Genomic DNA, 15,726 nt, shown 5'->3' with positions numbered 1-15,726 from the left:
TCCCCAAAATCAATTGAAGATGGCCTTTTGTGCAACGATGAGGTCTGTGGTTAGGGACTAGTTGTCAAGTTTTATTTAGATGGAAACCTGTCCCAGAAGCTTTACCTCATCTCATTGTCCTGCAGGGATGAACTTCAAATGACAGTTTACATTTGCCTGGAACTGACCTTCTCTAATTGAAATGAACAAGGCTGTCTTATCTAAGTAGATAAACACAGCCCATTTGCAATTGTAGATTTAAATGCACTCTTTCATAGATTACCTTGGAACAGTATGGCGCTGTCCTTGAATATTTAAAGTCTCATTAACAAGAGACCAAAATTGAAGAGTAAATGTTCTTTGTGAAAAAGAGGTTTTTGAGCTGCAAGCTGATGCTGATTTCTGCTAGGCTGGAGGAAGACTGTTTGGTACAAAGTCTCCTTTATGCCAGCATGGAAGGCGCTCCAATAAAACTGGCATGCAAAGTCATGAGGGTTGATTAACATCCACAGCATTACATGGGGTTATATACAAGTACTCTGCTCATAAAGTAGAATAAATGGACCAATAGTTAAGGCACTGCTTAGCAGAGAAAACCACCTTTCTTTCTGTTGTGGATCTAGGCTTCTGCCATTAATAGCCTGGAAAGCAGACTTTTAAGAAATAGTTGACTGATCAGAAAAATGAGTTTAAAACACTTCATCAAACTTGAATATTGGGGTTTATGGGGAAAGCTTTGCAGACTTTCAGTTTCTCTGGCATAGCTGGATATCAAGATGGTGCTGGATTGCCATCTGGCTGGATCAAAACGATAACTGCTCAATAATTTTCTATTTAAAGCCTCTCAATTTTGGACTCAGTGGGGATAGTCTTGTGAAAACTAGATTTGCTGGGAAACTTAGGAAGGGATAGACTCTTGTGAGAAAGAGTCTGCTCTTCAGTCGGCACTTTCAAGAGACAAAGGGCTCAGAAATTTTACCGAGGTTTTAAGAAAATACCTTTCAGGGTTTTTTTCCTGGCTGATGTCCCTCCTGACCTTTGACTAGGTAGGTCTTCAGGCAGCAGGAATGAGAACAGACTGAAGGAGATGGTGTTCTCTATGCTGTTTCCCTTTACTCAGGTTGAAAGCAATGGAAAAGTACTGGTTTGGTGTCCCGCTGTCACGAGAAGTCTTCAGTTCCCTAAAGTGCTGAGGACAGTAGGAGGGATCTCACTGAGCTTTTGGTTGGTGTGTCTGCTTGCTCTAAAGTTGTATTCTGTTCTACAGCTCAAAGGAGAAAGTTCTCAGCCCCAAAGTTTGGGAGCAGGTGGTAGTGGCGATTTCAGCAGGATTTGGGGGAATTCTTGCAGTATGCAGAGGAGTAAGGTGCCCTCTATAGGGGGCAGATTTTGTCCTCATGTGGCCTTTCAAGAGCAGAAGATCATTTGAAGGGTAGCACTACTTAAATAGGTCCCTCTCTAAAACCAGGTGAGGACATACCAAATGAAAATACGACTTCAGCAGAACTAATTTGCTAAGGTGTAAGAAACTCCTGTTTACAAAGTGTGCACATTTCTCTCTGCCCCACCCCAAAGCTTGCAGCTCAACTGACTGAGAAAAAACTGGTGTATGGCCCTCCTGATTGACACCTCTACACAGAACTCATCTGAGAACTTAAAGAAATAGATTGTCTCAGAAACTACAGTGAAGAACAAAGGGAAAGCTGCTGGAACCTCATGGATTGCTAGAGTTTCCCACAGTATACATTTTGCTTCTCAAAATTCAGTAAAGTAGGATTGATATTTAAGTCTACACAAGTTGCAGTTTTGCTGTACTTACTAACCAGCTATGTGCAGCACACGATGCTGAACACATTTGTGCCGTCTCTAAAAACAGAGCATCTCAAACCTGCGTAGGTCCCTGAAACACTGATGCATGGCTTTCTTCAGAATTGCAGAGAAACTGTTTCTGGTCCAAATCTGCTGCCAGTGCCTGTCGTGAGAGATTTTCCTATTTATACCCCTTGTTCTTTGTGAAATATAGGTCAGGATTTTTAGCTTTTGATTGGTTATAGGACAAATAATTTTCCGATACTTCCATGTTAATACCGGACAATTAGGAGTACTCCCTCTCTGTTTATGTGGGCTCTTCATCTTTTGTTGACAACCTTTTCCCTCCCTTTTTATTGGAAGGAGGAAAAGGTGTTTTGCTGTTTCTCAATGTACTTCTCTACAGCTGCTTGTGTTTTATTCTATCTTCGTCCTCTTATTTTCTGGGCTCCCTTTGAAGTGTGAGGGTCGGTTCCTGTGCCACACAATGCCGTGCAGTGCCAGCAGCTCCAGGCTGCTTGCTGCAGGCTCAGTGTTACAGACATGGAGATTTCTTTTCTTTCTTTCCCCCACCCCAACTCCTGGGCCATCCAGTCTAATGTGAGAACAGATTGGCCTTAGTATTTGGAGAAAAGATCTATAATAAGCACTGGGGACATGCTGGTAAAAAGCATCAGCATGGTATACCAGCTCTGTTGGAGAACTGACTGTACATTAATTCTCTAACTTATAATTAGCTATATTAAATTCCAATTTTCTGAAAGGAACCATTATCAAATAACACTCTGTTTGAAATCTCAAAGAAACATAAGGAATGAAAGCTTAGTCCTCTTATGCTTTCATCTTTCAGAAGCAATCCCTATCTCAACATCTTGACCTACATTTTCTTTTTACCCTCTCCAAGAAACATTGTGTGGATTTAATGTCTCAGAAGGGAGGTGAGGTTTTTTTTAATGCGTGTGTATGTGTTGACATATAAAGTTTGGGGAAAACAGTGAGGCCTTCATGTCCCCAATGATTTTTTTTTTTTTTTTAAAGACATGAAAGTGTTTTCCATAGTATCTCTGAGGCAGATTTTAGGTTTAGAAAGCAATTAAATGTAAAAAGTGCAACCTATTCTTTTATGGTCCACTTATATAAATCTTGCTTTTGCCAAAGCCTTTTCTGATTTTACGTGCAGTAGAATAAAAAAATTGGGCTTTCATTCCTTCTTGCATCCTACTCTCCAATTGTATTTAGTCATAAATTTTCTCTTTATGATTAAATGGGATATTTTTTTTATGTTTGTTTGTTTTGTGGAGGGATGGTATGTTTAAAATGTTGTGTTTGTTCCCATTGGTTCTTGCCCTTACTGTGTAGCTTTTTGGTGTTACTAATAAATAGTTCTACACGGGAGTTAGGCTTTAACCTGGGTGGCCTGAACCCAGCAAAGCAAAGCCTGTCAGTGCTGCTTTCCCATTAGATTGGTCCATCTTTCCCTGTTCAAAAGGTATTTCCGATACTCACAGTGTGCTTGATGCCATCTTCTCTTCTCCATCCCACCACATGGGGTTATATCCTGTCTTCTCCAGCTGCAGGATGAATGTTGCTATAGCCTTGCCCCATGTGGGAACAGATAGAATTCTTCTGCCTTCTGTTCAGTGAGGTTTTTATTTTTTTTGTGGGGGTGGGGAGAGGGGGGCTGGTGTCTGTGTGTGTCTGTGCCTCTTTTCACTCTGAACACATAAAGTGCTAAATGCTTGCTAAACATTAACGCTATTTAACAGTCCTTGCAGATTGAGAAACATTGTAGGGTGGGAATGTTCTAACTCCAGGAAGACTTTGTTTGAACTGTTTCAGTTTAATATGTTTCTCCAGCTTTTTATTCAGAGGGTACTGTGAATGTAAGGAGGGATTCCATTTGTCTTTTTTTTTTTTTTTGTCCTCTAGTGTTGTCACATCGTATTGAAACAGAGTTAGGCAGTGTTTTGACTATCAATAATGAACTTTTGGCCCTAGATAAGGTTGGTTTTATTTTATTTTTTTTTTTTTTTAGTGATACAGTGGTGAACTTCAGCATACTCACAGCCTCTTGGGTATATTTTGAAAGCTCATTTACTTCTTTAGCATATATTTCTATGTTGTTCCGTTGCATGTACCTCCCACTCCCTCACTCCCATTTCTCTGATGCTGTACTTAAAACAAGAAGTATGCTAATGAAGGCTAGCCTTCAATTACACCAATGCATGAAAGGAACATTCTGTGTAATGAGTTCTTGGTTGGGGAGGAGGAAACAGCATTCTTAAAAAATTGAAAGATAGTACTTTATCTCCTTTGCTTATTTTGAAAGATAAAGTCATTAAATGCACATCAGTGTATTGTACATTCTTAACTGTATAAGTGTGGGTTGATGCTTATTCCAAGGTTTCTATTAAGTCAGGAAGCAGATAATGCTATTTCACTTCCTCTTCTGATGTCCTGAAACATGAGCAAAAAAAGCTGTTTAATAGCAGCAGAATGTTTTGTGGTGGTGGAATTTAACTCCTCTGGGAGCTGGTGTGTCGGGAAGTCTCCTTAACATTTCAGAAGCCTTCTCTCCAGCATCAGGTTTTCAAGTGGCTGCCCCCCTACCCCAGCTCTCATCTCTTCCCCCTGTGGTTTGCCTGTAGAGCTCACAAAAGGGAGGTGAAAGTAAGGTTAAGCTGCTGGTCTCAAGAGCTGGAAATAGAGATGGAAATTGCTTGGCTTGTGAGGAGCGTTTCCTTAAAGGCTGTTATATAGCACTGACGTTTCCTGTGCTGATGCTTCAGAGATGTGTGTTAATGCTGGCAAGAATCAGTTGTCCCTGCAGTTAAAACAGGAATGGTCTCCACATACAGTCTGTCAGGTGGCCAAAGCTGGCATTATCCAATGCCTTTAATGTTGTGTCACGTTTGCTCTGGCCTGTACTTCATTCCTGCAGTGAGATCCTCAGAGCTCAGCTGATGGCAGGATCCTCCTGCTTTATCCTCTCACCTGCTCTCCAGTCGCTGTAGTGCTGGATCTGGTCTGGGAGGGATGGCATTTCTCCTGTCTTCCAGTTACAGATTTATTTCCTGGCGTGTACTTTTCCATTGCACGTTCCCAGCAGGTAGGCAGCTGCGGTGCATCACAGAGACATCCGCCAACCTCTGCCGCTGCTGTCAGCATCATAGGAATGGGCTGGAATCCCTACCTTAGGCAAGGGTTTAGTGCTCAAATAGAGGTGAAATGTCATCGCTGCCATGCACGCCCGTGGCAGAGCAATTTGTTCGTTTGTGTTGGGCTTTCATATTGCACTTGTGCTTTCAGTTTGCTGCAGTTGGTCTCAGTGTTTTACTGTGATGAGCCTCCTCTTCTCGGCCAATAACTCTGCAAATAGATTACCAGGGACTGAGTGTAGCAGCAGAGCAGTTCTTCATCCTGAGCATGGAGTGTAGTCTTCTGTCCTTTAATTTTAAAAGGTGAGGAAATTATACTACTCACTTGTCTGCCCCTACAAGGGGAAGAAAAAAAAAAAAAAAAGGAAAAAAAAATTCCTTCCCCCGAGAAGGGAAAAATACAGATATGCAACAGATTTAACAGTAAGATAGGTGGATTTTTTTCTTTTTATTTGTATTTTTTTAAGCATTCTGGTTTTGCAGATATGGTTGAAATAGGTTTACTTACTGTATGGTAAAAAAAAAAAAATCTTCCTATGACCACATTGCTGTTTTATGTGTTAGAACCATGTCAAGTGTTTTAAAGAATATATATTTTATAATCAATTTAGCAAGCTAGATGAGAAACTGGTGACAAGGAGGAAGGCATCCTAAATGATCAAAAACTGAGCTTTGGGAGCTTTCCAGGTGGTTGCATTTTCATGGTGCTTTACTATACCTTGTAGATACTTTCTGTGAAGGAAAGTAAATAAATGCTGAGTAGATGTTGCCAAGAGGAATAGTTCTCCCCTGGGAAAAGCAGCTCTGGTTTTCCCCTGAAGAGAGTTCCATTTTCCTATTAGCAGCAAGGCGCCAAATATAATGGATGACATTTAGGGTTATGGACAAAAGACTTTGAAACCAGCGTCTTTAAAAAAAGTGTTTGAGAATTGTTCAGGCAGCTTCCTACCCTCCCTCTTTCTGGGATGTCATAGGACCTTATGCTGGCATGGTTGTCAAGCCTATGTTAAGGCTCTGAACAGGCATGTGAGCACTCAGGCTGGCAGGGAATTTGAGATCTGGCTGCAGGCAGTGCCGGTGCATCCCTGGTGAAACATCCCTAGCGTTGCGGGAGGCAGCCTGCCTCCCAGCCTGAAGTCCAGCTAGACTGCCCTGGCCTCCTGCACCAGGGAAGTGCTGTCTGGCATGTTGCTGAAGAGGCTAGGGTGTTATGTTAGAAGTGTCTGTGACCTATTTTTTTTCTTTTTTTTTTTTGTCAGTGGATATTTAATTGCTGTAAACTCAGCGATCATAATTCAAGTGCTTAGTAGGATGAGATGATATGCCAGAGGGGAAAAAAAAATCCTTGTCAGCAAAAGAGGTTGACAGCTTGACTCCTGGAGCTGACTGATGGATGATCTCAGAGTTATGGAGGGCACATTCCCTAAAAAGTTATTGAAAATGCGGAGCAAAAGTAATTAAAGTGGTTTAATTAAAATATCTGTCATATGTAACTTGAGTTCATGTAGAACACCTAGTATTTAGCTCAATTAATTTTTCCCAGGATAGGATGAAGACTTTCTCCTCTCCTTTTCTTTGGCTGAAAGTTCAGAGTACCTCCAGTGAAGGGAGGGCTGAATCCATACTCCTATTTGCTGACTGCACGTGCCAATCACTGTTGCTGTATCGACAGGCTGTGCGTTCTTGCAGCAAACAGGATCCTTGTTGCTTGTGTCACATTGGAGGAATTTTTTTTTTTTTCTGTCTGGAGGGCTGCCCATGCTCCTGGCAAAAGTCATGAAAGGCAAATCCTCAATGACATGCATTAAAGTATCAAGTGGGACTACTCAATTAGAAGTCTGTCATTCAACGTTTGCTTTTCACAGCTTTTGTCACAGAGGTGCAGAATTAGAGACAATTAAGCAGAGGATAACCTCCCCAAAAGGGCCTTCTGGCAGTTCTCTTGTCTTTTCCCCATCCATTTTCTCAGAGCACACTGCTGTGCTGGAGACTTCCTACTCTTTCACAGAAAATCTGCTGTTTTGTTTACTTTTGAGGTGTGTGTAGAAGCCAAGCCATATATTTATGTCTCTGATAATTTTCTTTAATTTGGTTGACTTGAGAAAGAAGTCATTCAGGCTCTCTGTTCTTGCTGCTTCCCATTTGCAAATGGAGGAAGGCTGTCCCAGTCCATCAGAGGAGTGTGGATGTTACATAAGAGCCATGCTGCATTCATAGCTCCTGCTGCCAGCTCTCCAGGCTTCTCCAAAGACTGCAGCAGAGGGCTGGCCCCTGCCTGCTGCTGCTTTCTTGGGGAAGGTGCTGGCTGTCCAGTTCCAGAAATGGGCTTTTCTTTATCTCCATCAACCCAGATCATAATCCTGGCCTGTTCGTGTGATTCCTCACCACAGATCACTGGGAGCTGTGCTTTGTTAGAGGAAAAGCACGTAGCAAGTGTTCATCAAGATGCTGTTTTGATGTTGTTCTCAGTTTCATGCAGATATGCAGTTTTGAAATTACACAGTCAGTAAGGGTTTCCTAGAAATCCTAACAAATATAGCCAAGCCTCAGTAAGCCTCTGGGTTTTAACAGCACAGTTCTTCTTCCTTTTCAGGCTTACAAGTATTCATTGTTACTGAGACATTGCAAGCCCTTTTATTTCCCTTGTTGTTTTATTTGCAAATTCATACGTTACATTTTCTTCCAATTAGCAGGCTCTTCCTTGCTTCACTCCGTTTTTGCCTTCACCTTCTTTCTTCCTCCTTCTGTTATGCTCTGTGGAGACACAATTGCTAATTTTTACTTTCTAGTGTAGAATAGCTGTTGTCTAGAGACGTGCTCTTGGCATAGTTTTCTTTCTCATGTTACTTAAAATACCATAATGTCTTTTTTTAATTTTCTTTTTCATCTTTACTAATCTGTCGAGTCCCTAGGTGCCAAGGTATGGATATTTTTGAAGTGTGGATTTATTGTTCCTTTGTCCATCCATACCTAGTGGAAGCTTAACTCTGAAACAAGATGAATCTAAAGGCATAGCCCTGTGATGCTGAGGTAGGGGAAAATAACTTGACTGAAAAATGGGACTGCTGTGATATATTACAGTTAAGCTACATCTGTAAAAGTGCTTCATGAGGTGGGACAAAGACCTGAAATAGTTATTAGCTTGCTTTACTTAATTCTTATTTAGCAGTGCAATCCGTGCTCTTTCCCTCACATGGGGGTATTTGTGAGGGACAAGTAAAAGTATTTTGGAAAGAGAGTTAGTAACTTTCCTCCAAGTAGCTCTCCAATGGATAAAACAAAACAGAAAAGATGGAAAGAACAAAAGGAAAAACAAAACATTTTAAAATTAAATTATTTCTTTCAGAGGTATATTGCAGGTTTTCTTTACTCTCTCACATGGGGCATTACCCCACTATTTTTCCATTCAGCTGTAAGATTCCCCAGGAAAGGCAGGATAAACAAGACATGATGGTTTTGGCATAAAAACCAAAGAAGTATTTACTTGTACCTCATGGATAATTTTGTTAATACCTGAGAACTTAGACTTTTCTCTCAGTGGTTATGCTGGTATTTCAGTTGCTGATACCATTGAACTTAATGGAGATAAATTCTATTTTTTGTGGACCTACTTGTGTCTGTAATTCCTAACAAAATGCACATTTAACTCTGTTTCCAAGTTGAATGTGAGAGAAGGTGTCTTATAGGATGGATGTAAATCTAAGGGCACTTTACTCCAGAAATAAACCACTCTGTCCAACACCAAAATCTACGTAAAATCTCACGCCACTGAAGGATGTTAAAAACACTAACCCTATGTTTCATGTCATGGTTACTGCCTGTACCCTTCCCTGTGTTTCACTGGAAGCCGAGCTCTCTACCTTTATTTTACAGTCAAGCTGAGGTGCCTGGAGAGGAGGTGGTCACCTGCTTGGTGATTGCTGCATCTGGACAGAGAACAGGTCCTAACATCCTAACCAAGTCCTGCATCCTAACCAAGCTCTCTTCCTGGTGTTGAAGCTCCTTTTTCTGCTTAAGGCTTCATGCCTTCTCCAGCTACATATCTGAATAACAAAGGTGATCTGTAGCTTGCATTTGGAGTCCTCTTGTTCCTCTGGAGCTTTCTGACTGCAGTCAAAGGAGGCTGTGGGACTGAGGTAGATTGGTGTTGTGTGCATCAAATAGTGTGATTCCTGGACAAAGTACAGGAAGAGTACATGGTGCTCATTTCCCTGGTGCTGAAAGGGTTCATGGTACCATACAATTGACTGTGTTTGTTTGTCAAAACTTAATGATCTTTACACGGCCTGGTACCAACTTGCCAGAAATGCTACTGCTCTCCCTTTATCATACAGCTCCAGGGGCAATTGGCAGGAGCTCGATAGCGCAATGGTACAATATAACACACAGGGAACAGCTGTTAGGGTGCTGATCAACAGGTCTCTTTCCTCCTCTCTGTTGTGCTTCATTCAGAACAGATCTGGCTTTTGGTTTTGGGGACAACTCTTCCTTAAGTTTCCTTTTCCCCAGCCTCCCCTCTGTAAAATCAAGAAAAATATTGGGAAAATCTGAGGGTAGCCATTTGTGATTCTAAGGTATAACTTAGTTGTCTGCATTTGTAGGAAGGGGATTTAAGAGAGATGAGTTTGTTCCCTTGTCTTTTTTTGGGTCGGCATTACTGCTGCTATCTCCTTCACCTGTCAATGAACACCTACCTCACTGCTCAGCCTGTTTGATACTCCTGTTCCATCCCTCATCCAGGCCACACCATCATGGAGCCCAGTCTATGGCCTCCATTCTGCCTTTTGAAGTATAAAGTGCCAGAAGAGGTCATGTGTTTATTTGGAGGAATGAGAGGTTCATTGTATCCTTAAAAATGGAGAAATACCTTTAATCAGAGAGGTGTGTCTCTTGAATACTTTTAAAAAAAAACCCCAAACCTAAAATAACAGAAGTATGGACAATTGGTAGGTGAGGTTTTTCTCTATTTATGCAGTGCAGACACTGGAAGTAGTTTTTTGGGTGCTTTATTGGTTTCTTTTGTTTTAGATTTCTTTCAGATGCATATTTCATAAAGAAATATGAAAGTATGAAGTACTTGAAGTATGTCATATGGCCTGAGGTAGTTTTCTGGCAGATTTAAATTAGCTTCATTTTTGACTGTTGTATTTCTGTTTCTATGAGTTTATTACCACCCCAAGCTCAATCCAAACTCCCCCAGATAAAAACAAAACACCCTAGAAAGTGTTGTATTGAAACAACAGAACAGTTAATTTCAATTCATTCACACTGTTAATGGGTAATGGACTAATATGCAGGACACAAAGTCACAAAATGTCTTTGGTTGCTTAATAGTGGTTTTGGATGGAGCTGTATTGGGAGTAAGGAGCTTCTTTCAACCTGTATTATTTAATCAGTTCCCTTTGGTGATCTGGTCTTTTGACAGGCTGACAAACACATCTTGTGCTGTAATGTCATTCATGCTTGGCTTCCATAGTAATGATGTATATCTACATATAAAAGCACTCTTCTAGTCAGTTATGAAGACTGTACAAGCCATTTGCTAACAGTCTTTGGCATAATGGTACTGCCTTATGCATATGCTCTGTTATGTACCACAATCAACCTAATGTCCAGTGGCTTGTCATCTGAAAAGCCCACGTACTGTTAATTACCATCATGGTGGCAGTACAGAGCATCGTGTGGCATAAACAATGATGGTTTCATGCTGTGGCTTTATCTACAGGCAGAAAATTGTTGTGGTTTTACATTACAAGATTAGATGAAAATAGCCGTTATGACAACTATCCTTAAAAAAGTGGACAGAGAATTAATATCTCTTAACCCTAGAGAAAAATGTGGTTTGTTTTGTTTTTAAATTATGTCACTATCATGAAAACCCCATTCTTTAGTCTCTGAGACAACCAGAGCATGAAAATAGGCCTTATTTTTGAAGCATGTTGTCTGTTTAATATGTAATGTGATACCTTGTCATGCTGTGACAATGTGACAGATGGCATTTGCACTATAAAACTAAATTATCTTTTGTGCATAGCTATACAACAGCTAAATACAGTAACTCTGTACAGTGTGCTGATTAATGCAGACTGCAGATGTTCGAGAGATACCGGTGTGTTTAAACTTAGCATCAAATGATTAATGTATTTATTTAACATGCTTACCAAGATTTTGATAGTGTTTCAGCACATAGTCTAGTGTCTAAAGGATGGTTTTGGTATAAGTCAAATTTAGGATTACAGACAAAGCAACGTGGATTTGTATTGCATTGCAGCTGGTTGTCTGTTACTCAAGAAAAATGGTGAAAACTGTTAATTAATGATGCTGTGCGACTAAACTTTTACATAAAGATATAGCTTACAAGAAACTGTAACACCCTGTAGTTCAAAATTGTTTTGAGTTGGAAATGACCTCTAAGATAATCAAGTTGAACTGTTAACCCAGCACTGCCAAGTCCAGCACTAAACCGTGTTCCAAAGTGTTACATATACACATCTTTTAAATACCTTCAGGGATTCTCCCTCAATCACTTCCCTTGGCAGCCTGTTCCAGTGTTTGACCCTCTCTTCTAGAAATAATTTTTTCCAAATATCTGTGTAAACATCTTGTGGCACAACTTAAGGCTGTTTCCTTTTGTCGTATTGCTTGTTGACTGGGAGAAGAGACTGGTTTCCACCTGGTTACAGCCCCCTTTCAGGCAGTTGTAGAGAGCAATAAGGTCACCCCTGAGCCCCTTTTCTTCACGTTCAACAGCCTCCCTCAGCTGCTCCTCATCAGACTTGTGCCGCAGACCCTTTCCCAGCTCCACTGCCCTGCTCTGGACACGCTCCAGCCCCTCAAAGCCTTCCTTGTGGTGAGGGGCCCAGAACTGAACACAGCACTCGAGGTGTGGCCTCACCAGTGCTGAGTACAGGGGGACAATCACTGCCCTGCTCCTGCTGCCCACACTGTTCCTGACACAGGCCAGGATGTCATTGGCCTTTTTGCCACTTGGGCACAGACTGGCTCTTGTTAAGTCACTGTCGACCAGCACCCCCGGGTTCTTTTCTGCTGGGCAGCTTTCCTGCCTCTCCAGATCCCTTGCAGAGCCTTTCTAGCCTCAGCAGATCAGTGCTTCTGCCCGCTTCGTGTCGTGTGTGGAACTGACTGAGGGTGTCCTCAATCCCCTTGCCCAGGTCACTGATGAAGATGTTAAACAGGACTGGCCCCAGTACTGAGCCCTGGAGAACACCATGGGTGACCAGCTGACAAATGGATGTAACTCCATTTACCACCACCCTCCGGGCCCAGCCATCCAGACAGTTTTAACCTAGCTAACGCCCATCCGAGCCATAAGCAGCCTGTTCCTCCAGCAAAAAGTGTGGGAAATGGTATGAAATACCATATTAAAGTCTAGGTAGGCAATATGTACAAGACTGAAGTAAAACAAGAGGTGTATGTGAGACACTAGTTTATTGTTGGTTTTGATTTCTGTACAGAATGTGTGTGAAACATTCTGTACCTGTGTGAAGCTGGTGGCCAGAGTAAATACTTAAAGAGATGAAGATGGTAACTTTATCCCCCTCTGTATTTTAGGCATAGAGTTCATGTTGGTGGTCTTCCACGGTGTGGTTATGCTCAACAGTTTGTTTGTGTTCAGGTGGTGCTAAACTTCCAGACCATGGTGTGGGACAGTTAATCTTCAGACTTTATAGAACTGCAGCTTAACACTTTGCTTTCTAGCTTTTGTGTCAGCTCTCCTAAGTGGAATGGTGCAGAAAGAAAAAAAAAAAAATCACTAATATTTTAAAACAAATGTTTCCTGTACAATTCCCAAGACTGCACAGCTGAAGTTTGGACAGGCATATTACCCCATAGGGGAACAGAGCTTTAGCTCCATGCCTGTGTAACTACAATCCCTGCTATTTATTACATGCTCTCATAAGGACCATTGTCATCCTAGCATGGTGAGAATGCTGTCTTGAGTAAATTCCTTTTTTGACTTACTGTAACTTGTGTTTGTTTTTCTGCTTACCCTGGAAACTGGACTTTTCTACCAGCCCAGAGCGGTTCAGCTTGCAGGGATCAGGGAGGAATGCAGGGAAAGGGCTGCCAGGGGGGAAGCCAACCCAGAATCTCTTGGCAGTGGGAAGCAAGTTATCCCTGTGTAGTCAGGAAATACCCAGGACCAGAGTTATGTATTTCATATATTATTGAGATCTGCAGGATGGCTCCTCTGGACTGTCTGATGTTATCCCATATAGAAAGCTGTGAATATGGTCATGGTGAAATTGTCTTTGTTTAGGTCATTTAATGGCTTTGATATCTTTGGCTTGTGTTTGCGGGGTGTTGACTGCTGATTTTCCTAACATAATGGCTTTGCGGGTTGCCTCTGACTGTGAGAACTGACTGGAAATACAATTGAATGTATTTTTTTTTCTCCAAGCTGCCTTAGGACTGGGAAGCAGCGAGCTAAAATAGGTGTTGCTCTATTGTAAGAACATGGAAATGTTCATGCTGAGATGCCTTGTTGGCATTAGAGTAAGTGATGTGGAAATAGTGTTTTGGAAACATTGTGAAAGTCTCTTCACCCAACCACTTAGTTAAATAACCATATGATGCTGAAATTTGCTCAGATGCTCTCCTTTGGTTTCCTGATTATTCAGTAACTTTAATAACGAAGAACATACCAGTAATTGCAATCTCATATATTTTTAAAACCAACTAACTCCGAACCCTCCCTTTCATTTTTGCTGTCTTATGTTCCTGCTTGCTGCTCCTCTCTTCCCCATCGGTTTTCTTTCTGTGTATTTCTAGTTAGCATCATGTTTTATTGTACGGTGCATTCCCAGATATTGGGATTTTCATCATATCTTCAGATGCTCCCAAGACCTGTCCTGTGTGTGCTTGTCAGTCATCTCTCCGGATGACCAGAGATGAGTTAGATCATGACTTGAGAAGAACTGTAGATTACTGCTAAAAGTGTGTGTGTATCACCAAAAACATTAAGGTCAGCAAATGTGTACCAATGTAAATTAAGCCCTGCCTGTGCTGGAATAGTTAAGTCTTACTTGCTAGGCTCTTAGGAGAAGCAATCCACTTGAGTCAGCAGAAGCCCTGTATGATAAGCTAATTTAAGCAGATTTAACTATTCTTTACACACTGTTTTTGGGTGAGCAGGGCATTCTGGTTGCTGGAGGAGGCTCTGCAAGACCTCTGCTCAGATAGAAACTTCAGCCGAGAAGCAAAAGGAGTAACAAGCTGCAGTGGGAACAAGAGGGGGGACACACTGTGTGCAGGTTGCAAAGCCATAATATCCGTATTCTGTGGGGATCACCCTAGAGGTTATGGTTCAGCTCTCATAGCAAAGCCCTTCCTGCATGTGAAAAAACAAACAAATTTGTTGCCCCAGACAGATTGGAAAACATTCAGTGTGGAAGGCAAATAAATAGGAGGTGATAGAAGTCTCTGTAATAATGACTAGAATGCAGAAAGGGCTTTTGTGCTTTCTCTGGCTTGTAACAGAGTGCATCAAAAAGTGACATTTGCTGCTTTTTCTTAATACTGCTAAGTGGAAATTTTTTTTTAAACCTTTTTAAGCAGCATGTATCTGAAACAGTGATTTGGTATTGCAGCATTTGTGAAAGTTTAAAAACAAATTCAGCAAAACTGTGAAGTTGACATTTATGTGAGTAAGATACATTTTAGAGAGGATGTTAAGATCTCCATGATTTGGTTTTAAGCTGCCCTTTTTAATTACTAGGAATTAGTAATTGGCCTTTCTCTGAAGGTGTCTAGTCTTGATCAGTTAGAGTCAGAACAGTGTATTTAAGGGATCATAGATGTTATTTGATACGCAAGTTCCTGTATTGTGACTTAATTAAATAATTCATTATTACTGACTTAATTAAGGCAGTGTTTATTCAGTGACTTTGAACTCTTCAGTGTTTCAGTTCTTTTTAAAATTTGGCAGCAAATATGCACTGCTTCTCTGTATATATAAATTATTTCATGTAAGTAATTTTAATATATGAAATCCTACACTGACTTATAATGCAAGTTGCTGTACTTTAAAACTTAATTTTAATGAGGTTTAGTTCTTTTTAAAAAATCTAATTTGACTTTTAAAACAAACACTTTCTATTACAGGATTAAAGTCTCATTTTTATCAACCCTAAATTATTCTGCCTAGTTATTTAGGTCTGGTGGTTGGCCATGAGTCCAGCTGCCAGGGGAGAAGGCAGTGAGAACTGGGACTGAGATGAGCCTAGTGGGCAAGGGGCGGGCAGCCTCTGCCAGCTCTTCAGCAGCTGAGAATGTCATGGGCTTTGACAGGAGCCAGGGCTTGCTGGCATTGTGGTTTAGAGGTTGAAAGGCACAACCATAGAAAAGCAGTAGAGGAACTATTTATCCCTTTGATTTGATTTGGCTCTTGAGGGCTTGCTGATTCCTTGACTGTTGTTGAGTGCTCTCAAGTAGCCTCTCCATGGAGTGGTTCAGCTTTCCAGGCTATGCAAAAGAGGGTTTTGTCACTCAGCTGCTTTTCTCTCTTTATATACATACACAACTGTAGTACTCAGCTTTTAAGAAATATGAATGCGTGCTGCTTCCCTGTGGTGTGGTTGGTTTTGGAGAGTCAGACCCAAATGGGTAGATGCTCCTTAAGTGCACCAGCAGACCTCAAGGTCCTGTCCACTGCACTGGTGCCAACTCATTAATGGTGATAGGAGTGCCTGAGTATCACTTGGCAAAACTGTTGTGTCCCCATCCTGTCCTGGGGCCTCCAGACCTTTCATAACTCCCA

At 41.3% G+C, this 15,726-nt stretch overlaps 1 protein-coding gene across 3 annotated transcripts in view; it reads left to right on the top strand.

Annotated features, from left to right (window-relative positions):
* Window positions 1–15,726, top strand: part of JARID2 (jumonji and AT-rich interaction domain containing 2) — a 209,137-nt gene that overhangs the window by 101,111 nt on the left and 92,300 nt on the right. The gene's annotated exons all lie outside the window — the stretch shown is intronic.

Source organism: Pseudopodoces humilis, chromosome 1 (genome assembly GCF_049639895.1).
Source record: "Pseudopodoces humilis isolate 2021_Gansu_Grassland_sample_001 chromosome 1, ASM4963989v1, whole genome shotgun sequence".
NCBI lineage: Eukaryota > Metazoa > Chordata > Aves > Passeriformes > Paridae > Pseudopodoces > Pseudopodoces humilis.
This window is presented reverse-complemented; position numbering and strand designations above follow the sequence as displayed.